Raw genomic sequence first — 10,842 nt, 5'->3', positions numbered from 1 at the left:
TCACTGCAAGTTGCTCACATGGCCTCATCTAGCTGCAAGGGAGGCAGGAAACATTGTCTTGGGGGGCGGCTCTGTTCCTAGCTCAAACTTAAAGGGCTCTGTTTTTAAGGAACAAGGGGGCAAATGGACATTGGGGAACAACTAACAGTCTTGGCCATGGTCCACCCCTGTGGGCCCCCTGATTTCCATGCAGGCTGTCCCTTCCAGCCCCTGGACACATTCAATCCCTTCTCTTGAGATCAGTCCTGAAGTCCTGCCCAGGCATTGCATCCAGCCATGTCCAGGGTCCAAAGGGAACGTGCAGACCTCTTATCAAGACCAGATGTGAAGGCTCATGGACAGGGAAACTATTAATGAAAAAGACAGTGGTTTATAGCCGCCCTTAGGTGATGATGGGGCAAGAACAGCAGAACTGCGGTAAACTTGCTTTTGGAACAGATGAGCATGGACAACACAGCTGCTGTTGTCCAGGATGACGACTGAATCTGGTTGGGCAGGCGTCACCACCACTCTGCTGCAGCTGACCCCTTTGGTGACCCAGCCTCTGCTTCTTGGAGGAGTGCATTGTCCACCATCTCCCGCTGGCCTTGCTGGGTCCTCTGAGAGCACTCTCCTTTCCCACCCCTGTCTCCAAATCCACCCTAGTAGTGGGCGTGGCTGACTACGCCCTTCCTGGTGGCCACCAAACCTCCACAGCATATTTCTGGCTGTGTCTACATTTCAGGAGTGTCTAGGGATCTCTTTGGGGCGGGAGTGTCAAAAAGTAACAAGCTTCGGGAAGCTGGGCTGTGGTTTATTTGGCAACACAATTCCGTCCCAAACTTAGTAGGTCTATTTGCATCTGGCTATTCAATATTGCATGTAACCCCACTTAAGGTCTTGTCCAGGTCTTGCTTTTTACTCTGATGAAGCTGCTCTTTCGTTTCCAGGCCTCCGTTTTCAGTTCATTTCACAGCAGCTACTTTGATGTTATCTGAACCACAGGCTTGAATGGGGAGACGGAACCACATTCAGACCGTGGCCCCCAGGACAGCTGCCCTTGCCTGTTTGAGAACTCTTTATGGGAGGAGCTGGGAAGGGATGGGGTCATCTCTTTCTCCACCAGGACTGCACCTCCAAATCCATCTTCATAATTTTCCTGTATTACTTCCTAAAGGCAGCGCGCCACAGCCAGCACACCTGCACTGAGTCTCAAGCCAGTTTTATATTATCAGGGGCCATCACGATGTATTCAACCTTCCAGACATCTCAGGGAGCATTTTTATGACAGGCTTTCGGCAGCACCGGGGCCGATAGCTTTCCCGTTCACAAAATCTGAATCCTAGACTCTGGAGGCCAACTTTGGAAGTCTGGGTTTGTTGTAGCAATGCCCCAGCCCCAGTACGTTTGTGTAGCCAAATCCGTTAATAGTCAACATATTGGCTTGACTGCTAGAACAAATACCTAACCCTGAGCCCCCCGAAGTGGCTTAAACATGATGGGAGTTAATTTTTTTCTTATGTTACAATCCAAGTGGTTCAGGATGACATGGTGACAGCAGAACCTCAGGAACCTAGACACGTGTAGCCTGCTGCTCTACTGGCCTCAAAAGAAACTTTGAGTTCACGGTCTAAGATGGCTGCTGCAGCTCCATCCATCCCATCTGCATTCTGGCCAGGGCCGAGCAGAGAAGAGGAAGAAGACGACATGCCCTGCCCCTTCCTCTCAAGCCGGGGCCTGGAACATGCACATGTCAGCCTACTCATATCCCGTGGCGAAAAGGGATCTGAGGTTCAGGGCACTGAGTCGCCCGTGCGCCTGAGTGTTTGTGTGTGTGTGTGTATGTATGAGCTAGTGTATTGCCCAGGCCTCTCTCCCTCTTCATCCAGCGCTCTTTCTTTAAGCAGCGACACTGGAAAGAAGCAGGCCTGGGAGAGAAATGAGATCCTTTGTTCCAACTGCGAAATGCCTGTGCTTGGAATTGGGAACCTGGGGAACAGAATGAATAGCTTGTGCATTGTGGTCATGTACTCTCAAGGCCCAGGATGCCCGCTGGCTGGGCAGCCATGAGCCAGCCGGCTTGTGGGTGAGTGGTGCCTACTGCAGTCCTGGCAGGGCCCGAGCCCCACCTTCCTGCCCGTCTGGCTCTGATGTTGCCGGCTGTGCCCGTCTCAGGTTTTTCGCCTGTTGTTCAGTCACTCAGTCTTGTTCGACCCTTTGAAACCCCATGAACTGCAGCACGCCAGGCCTTCCTTGTCCTTCACTATCTTCTGGAGTTTGCTCAGACTCGTGTCCATTGAGTCGGTGCTGTTGTCCCACCGTTTTCACCTGTAAGATGGACTTAATGCTTTTGTCCTGTTACATCCCACATTGTTTTCGGACCTCAGACGGGAGACTGGAGGCCAACAGGCCATCAGCTGGAACGTTGCGAGTGGTTGAACAGGGGCCCCCAAAGGGACTCTGCAGATGAGATGAAGCTCAGGATCCTGAGGTGGGAAAATGGTCGTGGATCACCCAGAGCGGGGCATGTAACCTGGAGGGTCCTTAGGGAAAGCGGGAGATGGTGGGATCAGAGAAAAGAGGATGTGATGATGGAAGCAGAGGCCATAGTAATGTAGTTGGCAGAGAGAAGGGCCACGAGCCCAGGTGTTGGAGGGCTAGGAGACTTCTCCCCAGAGCCTGCAGGAAGAACCGCCCCAGGTCACGCCTTGGTTTTAGCCAGGTGAGACCACTTGGACTCCTCAGCCGAAAGTACAAGGGTTTGTGTGGTTTTCGGCTGCAGAGTTGGTGAGGTCTTGTTACAGCAGCAACAGGAGTCAGATATGTGAAGGCCTGGGGTGTTGGGACCCTGTAGGATTGCAGCTGGCAGGATGGGAAGCAGTGGGTGGAAGGAGACTTGAAAGGCCCAGAAGGACAGGCAGGCTCTTTGCTGGATGGTGAGCGGCCTCTGGGACCAGCGTGTGGGGGTCTGGGAGGGGCTCCCAGGGAGGCCAGCCAGGAATGCCCTGAACCCGCCTTCCACCCCCATCGAGGGGGCTGTACTTAATCTCGAGGAAGAGAGACCCACAAGGGTGGTGTGGGGGCCCATGGAGATGCCTCCGGGCCAGGAAATGACTGGCCTGTAGGAAGGCAACCGGAAACGGCCTCAGCCGGAGTGCTTGCGGTCGCGGTGTTGTGCAAAGTTCTGGAAGCCGGTGCGTCTCAAGAAGTACCCGGGTGTGCAGGGCCGCGGAACGAATCTTGGATCAGCCAGATCAGAGCCCCAACAGCACAGGGAAACCAGAGGCAAAGACCCGGAGCTTTTTATTGAGAGTGCTTTCAGAGACACCCTACACAATCCAGGGTCCAGCGACCTCTGGCTCTCGGGGGAGGGGCTGTCGAAGTGCAAAAATGCTCTGCAAGCGGAGCCCAGGAGGGTCCCTGGGAATTGGAAGCGTGGCTCAGCCAAGGCGCACAATGAAAAGAAATGTGTGACCATGAAAGAGACACATTCAAAATCGCATGTTTTTCGTCTTCAGTGTTCACGGAAACATGCCCATTAGCGGGGGTGGGCGCAGTGTGGGTGGGGGAGGCCCGGCGGAACGCGGCAAAGGGCTCCAGGGAACAGGATTTCTGTGCGCGGCGAAGACGCCACCCTGGAAAGCCACGTGTAGACGCGTGCGTCCAACAGCCCCACGGATGGTTTCAGATCCTGCAGGGAAGAGAGAAAAAAACATTCTGAACATTGCCAGAATGGTATTTGAGTAAACAGTGTGGACAGCTGCTCCTCGCTGTCGGAGCCAAAGAAATTCTGCTGTCCTCCAGGAGGAAAACGCGTTTGACCAGGGACCCATTAACTGGGGGCTGATCTGCCTGGCAGGATTGGCGCTCCTGCCAGGGGCACTCCGGGGGTCTCTGGACTCCACCTCGAGCACCCTCTTTTCAGCTGACTGTGGGTTCCCTGACTTGCAGATGCGTTTTCCCCCCTTCCTAGAGAAAGTGTTAATTGTGCGTGGGAGGGGGAGGCGGCCCCCTCTGGGGGCTGCAGCCTGGCTTGAACCCCAGGTGGAGATGTGGGAGGTGCTGGGAGAGCCGGGTGCCCCCCAAAGTGGCAGGTGGGGGAGGCAGGGAGGCCCGGGGAGGCCATGCCAAGGCCTGTCCGGCCCAAAGGTCAGAGGCACACAAAGGATGCTGGAGTTCGCCCTCTCCCCCGGGAATGACCCAGTGTGAGAGCCGAGCTGCTCCTCCAGCAAAGCGCCTGGGGATTAATTAGTTTAATTGGTCCCTGCTTTAGGCCAAATAGTCAGTGTCAAAAGAGAAAAGTAAAAGATACTTTCCCATTTGGGAAGACAAAAACGGCCCCTGGCAATGGCGGAGGGTGGTAATAACAACAAAAAGCCTTTGCGGGAGTTGACTTGAATGGCCTGGGAAGGCGGCTGGACCCCAGCTCGGACCCCCCTCGCATACCAAGCAGAGATGGGAGCCCTCTGGGAAAGGCCGGCCCAGGAACTTGTTCTGGCCAAGGCGCCACCCCCAGCCTCGGGCAGAAACATCTCGGGGTGGGGGGCCATTGAGCCTCGTTATCAGGATTTCTACCCCTGGCCACGAATGCCCCCAACTTTCCCCAACCTCATTTGCAAGAGGAAACCGGGTCCCCAGAGGACTGGTTGGTCCTGGCTGCGCCACGCTTGGGGCGGTGGACTCTGGTTTTCATGCAGTAATTGTTGTGGGGCTGGGGAGCCTGGTGGGGAGAGAGGCTTGAAGCAGGTCCGTGGGTGTTGTTAAGATGCGCAAAGACCTGTCTTATGTCTTAGAGGGTGGAGGTGTTGGGGGGGGGGCAGGGCCAGAGCCCACAGCCCAAGGTTAGGCTAGCTGTGTGACCTTGGACAAGTCACTTGGCCCCTCTGGGCTCCTGTCCCCATGCCTCAGGTGGAGATCATGCACGTGCCCTGATGCAGCGCCGGTGTGCGTTGTTAGGATGGTGAGCACAGACGCCAAGGGCATCTCTTGCACGAGGACGGTGTGCAGCCCCAGGGGAGCTGGGACAGGTGAGGGAATCACGGCCGAGGCTGGAGGAGCGGCCCCAGGTGCATTTTCCCAAGTAAAGAAGGTTGAAAGAGTCGGTCGCGACTGAGCGCGCACGCTCGCAAGACAATACGAGAGTCGGAAAGACTGGGGAACAAAATGTAATGACTTTAAAAATCACACTGGATCTTTTCTATTTATATTCTCTTACCCAAGCTGAGGTAGAAAATATTTATCTGTGCTGTTTTACAAGAAATGGCCTCTGGCCAGATGAGACGCAACTTTGGTCCACAGAGCTCAGAAGACAAAGGGAGGAAGGGGGCTCCATCATGAACGTTCATTGTGTCAGACTACCCCGCAGAGACCAGGAGGCCACTCTTGTTTTGTCTTGTTTTACAGCTTAAAAAAAAAAATTGTAAAATCTACTCTGTTGTTCTTGTTTAGTCACTGAGTTGTGTCCAACACTTTGTGACCCCATGGACTGTAGCTTGCCAGGCTTCCCTGCCCTTCACTATCTCCCGGAGTTTACTCAAACTCACATCCATTGAGTTGGTGATGCCATCCAATTATCTCATCTTCTGTCTTCCCCTTCTCCTTTTGCCTGCAGTCTTTCCCAGCATCAGGGTCTTTTCCAACGAGTCTGCTCTTTGCCTCCGGTGGCCAAAGTATTGGAGCTTCAGCTTCAGCACCAGTCCTTCCAATGTATATTCAGGGTTAGTTTCCTTTAGGATGGACTGGTTCTATCTCCTTGCTGTCCAAAGGACTCTCAAGAGTCTTCTCCAGCACCACAGTTCGAAAGCATCAGTTCTTTGGCACTCAGCCTTCTTTATGGTCCAACTCTCATATCTGTACATGACTATTGGAAAAACCGTAGATTTGACTATACAAACTTTTGTCGGCAAAGTAATGTCTCTGCCTCTTAATATGCTGTCTAGGTTTATCATAACTTCCCTTCCAAGGAGAGTGAAAAAGCTGGCTTAAAACTCAACATTCAAAAAACTAAGATCATGGCATCCGGTCCCATCACTTCATGGCAAATAGAAGGGGAAAAAGTGGAAACAGTGACAGATTTTATTTTCTTGGGCTCTAAAATCACTGCGGATGGTGATTGCAGCCATGAAATTAAAACATGCTTGCTCCTTGGAAAAATCTACATAGCATATTATTTACCATTTTAATAATCTTGAAGTGTATACTGAAGTGGTGTTAAGTACATTTCACATCATTGTACAACCGTGACCACCATCCGTTTCTAGAACTCTTTGATCTTTCCCAACTGAAACTCTGTCCCCATTAAACAACCCCCGCCCCCGCTTCCCCCTGGCACCGACCCTAAAGTCCTGTCTCTGTGAATCTGACAGCTCCGAGTACCTCATAAGTGTGGAATCATACGCTCTTTGTCCTTTTGTCTTACTTATTTCACTTAATGTTCTCAGCGTTTGGCCAGGTGATAGGATAAGTCAGATTTTCCTTCCTTCTTTAAAAAAGTTGTATTTATTTCTTCACTTGTTTGGCTGCCTTGGGTCTTAGTTGCAGCTCATGAGCTTAGTAGTTTTCGGTGCTCGGGTTTAGCTGCTCCGTGGCATGGGGGATACTATTTCCACAAGCAGGGACTGAAGCTGAGCACGCCTGTGTCCCCTGTTTTGCAAGGTGGATCCTCAACCGCTGGACCTTAGGGAAGTCCTTTCTTCCTTCTTAAGGCTGGAAAATATGCCAAGAGGGCTTCCCAGGTGGCATGAGTGGTAAAGAACCTCCTCCTGCCAATGCAGGAAACATAAGAGATTTGGGTTTGATTCTGGGGTCAAGAAGATCCCCTGGAGGAGGGCATGGCAACCCACTCCAGTATTTTTGTCTGGCGATATTCCAAGAGGCCTTTGGTTTTATTCTGTGGTGTGTTGGTGGTGGGGGATACAAAGAGAGAAGGAGGGGTTGGCCCAGATCCAGTGGCCAGAAGGGAGGTGGCCGTGGGCTCTTCTGGGGGCGGGATGAAGTTGCCGAGGTTGACTCTCTGTGGGAGGACTGGGGGAGATTTCATTTTTTCAGTAGCTTAAACGGAATACCTTAGGGCCAGATCACAGGTGAGGCACCGGGACTACATGCAAAATTTCAGGAAGCGTCCTCAGTATCAGTGACCCAGATAATTCACATTTTACTGCAGTATTTAACAAAACAGAAGTAATCAAAAAAGTCTGTGATGAACAAAATACCAAAATTTAAAGTGAACACAGGATTAGTCTGGTTCTGTCTCACTCAGGTTCTCCTAAGGATTGGCCTAGCACAGATCTTGTCTTTATTTTAAATTTTGGTATTTTGTTCATTAGGGGTTTTTTTCCATTATTTTTTGTCTAAGTTACGGTCAAATATACATAACACAAAACTCATCATTTGCAACCATATTTAGGTGTACACTTCAATGGTATTAAATACATTCAACTGCGTGCGTTCTCAGTTGCTCCGTCCTCTTTGCGACTCCATGGACTGTAGCCCACTAGGCTCCTCTGTCCATGGAATTTTCCAGGCAAGAATACTGGAGTGGGTAGTCATTTCCTCCTCCAGGCAATCTTCCTGACTCAGGGATCGAACCTGCGTCTCCTGCGTCTCCTACGTCTCCTGCATTGGCAGGCGGATTCTTTATCCTTGAGCCACATGGGCAGCCCGTTAAATACATTCACATTGTTGGGTAACTCTCACCACCATCCACCCCAGAAATTTCTTACTTCCCCAGCTGAAGCTCTGTCCCTATTACACACAAACTTCCCTTTCTCCCTCGCCCAGCTTATTGGAAGCTACCCTTCTACTATCTGTTTCTATGGATTTGACTACTCTAGGGAACTCATGGAAGTACAGTCAGAACTATTTGTTCTTTTGTTATTGACATTTCACTCAGCGTATTGTCCTCAGGGTTCGTCTGTGTTGTAAGAGTACCAGAATTGACTTCCTTTTTAAGACTGAGTAACATTTCCTTACTCAGTGGATAGACCACATCTTGTTTATCCGTTCATAGGTTGATGAACTTTGGGGTTTATTTCCACCCTTTGGCTATTGTGAATAGCGCTGCTATGAACATTGTTGTACAAAGATTTTCATGAGTCCCTGGCTTCAATTCTTTCAGAGCAGAATTCCTGGATTATATGGTAATTCTGCGTTTAGCTCTTTGAGGACGGGCAAAACTGTTTTCCGTGGTAGATGCTCTGTTTCTTATTCCCATCGGCAATGCACAAGGATTTCAGTTTCTCTACACCCTTCCAACACTTGTTCTTTTCGTTAAAAAAAAAAAAAAAAAAATTAGCCAGCCCGACGGGTGTGAGGTGGTATCTCACTGTGGTTTTGACTTGTGTCTCCCCAGTGACTAATGATGCGGAACATCTCTTCATGTGCTGCTTCGCCATTTCTGTAACTTCTCTGGGGTAATGTCCATTCAGTTCCTTTGCCCATTTTTGAATTGGGCTGTTTATTTTGTTGTTGTGATTGAGTTGTATCTGCATTACTTTTGACTTAAAAATTATTGCCTTAAATGCAACTAATCTTCATTGCTGAGCTTTTTGGTGTTTCCTTGAATTCTGCATGAAGGGAGTACCTCATTTGCCTCGCCCTGGTTCCAGACCTGGTTCTCTGGGGGAGGAAAATTCCTGGAGGGGTGGGTGACAGCCAGGGTGGGAGAAGGACAGACGAGGGGGAGTGGGCTGGGGGGCCGGCCTGGTGGGAAGGGCAAAGTGGAGGGCTGAGGAAGGTCTGACCCTTGGTGTTCTCAAGGCTGCCGTGTAACAGCCCCTGTCCTCCAACAGGAGCCCTCCACGAGTGGTTTCTCATCGAAAAGGAGGAGGAACGGCTGAGTTTGTGAGTTCGATGTTTGGGCCAGTGCCTGGGAGAGGTAACAGAATAGCTGCAAATGTGGTGTTGAGGATGGGGAAGGACGGGTGACCGGGTGAGGTTGGTGCTCAGCCGTGCTGGCCTCCTGGGGATGTGTGCCCAGCCACGTGGATCCTACGGGGATGAAGAGACAGTGCAGACCCACTCTCCTCCCTTACCCTTTGACCTGCCAGGCAGCTGGGGCTGCATAGGAGGTCCACTCAGCAAGCTCAAACAGACTGCGTCCCTCTTCTAAAGGACGGGTGCCCTTCCTGCACCCTGGGTACCACGTGGTATATCCATCACCAGTTGTGCACGTGTGTGCAGTTGAGTCCGACTCTATGGTACCCCACAGAGAGAAGCCTGCCAGGCTCCTCTGGCCATGGGATTCTCCAGGCAAGAATACGAGGGTGGGTTGCCATTATCTTCTCCGGGGGATCTTCCCGACCCAGGGATGGAACCTGCCTCTCCTGCGTCTCCTGCATTGGCAGGCAGGTTCTTTACCACTGAGCCGCCTGGGATGCCTTATCCATCACCACGGCCAAGCCCAAAGGCAGTGGTGGTGATGTGTCGAGTCTCCAAGGAAGTGGGAGAACCTCAGATTCTCACCAGAATTCAACCCACATCACAGCATCGTTAGCATCAGACTGGGATCTGCTTGTTCGGATTTCTGGACAGCATCCTAAGAAGAGTGGTTATTGGGGTCATTAATAATAATCAGTTGGCCTTTATTCTCAAAGACAGAAGTGCTCCTTCTGGGAAGCCTAGCTGAAATGCCACATCCCAATTTGATAAAAACTATAAATATACAAATCTGAGTTCAATGAATATGAAGTAGAATAAATAAAAAGAAAAGCACACTGAGCTCTATCATAATTAATTTTCTGAATTCAGAGATAAACAGAAAATACTAAATGCAGCCAGGTAAGAACGAGACCTACAGAGGAACAATATACAAATGCCAGTAGCAATCCTTTTGGAAACAGTGCAAGCTGGAAGTCAGTGGGTGAATATCTTTAAAATAGAGAAGGAAATGGTTCATCTAGAATTCTATTTTCTGCAAAAATGTCTTTCCAAAATGGAAGGCAAAATAAAGAGGTTTTTAAGACCCTAGCAGACTGACACTACAGGAAATATTAAAGGAAGTTAATATTAAAGGAAGCAGAAAGAAGATAATATTAGATAGAAATCTGGATCTACAGAAAAAGAGGCAAGAGTATTAGAAGTGGTAAATATGTAGAGAAATGTAAAAAAAATTAAAAACAAACAAAAGCTCATTTTAAGGCTGATTATTCACAGTGATATTTGTGGCATTCTGGCGGTTCATAAGTTTTATTTAAAAACTTGAATTAATACATTTAAATTATAGATGTCATGTATACTCATTTCATTCAGATTCAAATAGAAACTCAATAATAATAAAATCTTCAATCTATTCCCTGAAAGAAGTAATGTTTGATAATCAACATCCTGTACATTTTGTATATTAAACATTAAAATATACAGACACGTATGGAATATTAATTTTTACATTAAATATTTAACATTATTCTGCTAATTGCATTTATTTTTGCTAATTGCATTTAAAAACACTTACTAAAAGAAAAGTTTTCTTCAACTTTTAATTTCCTTAGAAAACAACTGACCATTTAAAACAAAATATCAACAATATACTCTGGGGCTTATTATATATTGCAAAGTAAAATCTATGACCACAGTAGTACATAGGACAGGGGAATTAAATGAAAGAACATTGCAGGATACTTACATTATATGTGAAGTGGTACAGCATTTGACGGTAGACTGTGATATGTACATTTAAATTCTGGAGCTACTTCTGAAAATTAGAACAAAGAGATACAATTGATTAGAGAGAATCAATCTGTGGAGAGAATGGAAATTAAAAAAACGTAATTAATTGCAAAGAAGAAAAGAAAAAAAGAACAGAAGACAGATGGGACAAATAAAAAACGAGTGGATAGGGCTTCTCCGGTGGCTCAGTTGTTAAGA

At 48.9% G+C, this 10,842-nt stretch overlaps 1 long non-coding RNA gene across 2 annotated transcripts in view; it reads right to left on the bottom strand.

Moving 5' to 3' along the window:
- Positions 1-3,265: 3,265 nt before the first annotated feature.
- LOC113879730 overlaps positions 3,266-10,842 on the bottom strand; it is a 40,494-nt gene continuing 32,917 nt past the window's right edge. For both annotated transcript variants that reach the window (XR_003507440.1, XR_003507439.1), the window contains exons 2-3: positions 10,601-10,669; positions 3,266-3,670 (exon numbers count right to left, since the gene is read on the bottom strand). This is a non-coding gene — a long non-coding RNA (uncharacterized LOC113879730). The remainder of the gene's footprint in view (positions 3,671-10,600; positions 10,670-10,842) is intronic.

This window comes from Bos indicus x Bos taurus, chromosome 21, assembly GCF_003369695.1.
Source record: "Bos indicus x Bos taurus breed Angus x Brahman F1 hybrid chromosome 21, Bos_hybrid_MaternalHap_v2.0, whole genome shotgun sequence".
NCBI classification, from domain to species: Eukaryota; Metazoa; Chordata; class Mammalia; order Artiodactyla; family Bovidae; genus Bos; species Bos indicus x Bos taurus.
Note: the sequence above shows the minus strand (reverse complement) of the source record. Positions and strands in the feature narration are given on the sequence as shown.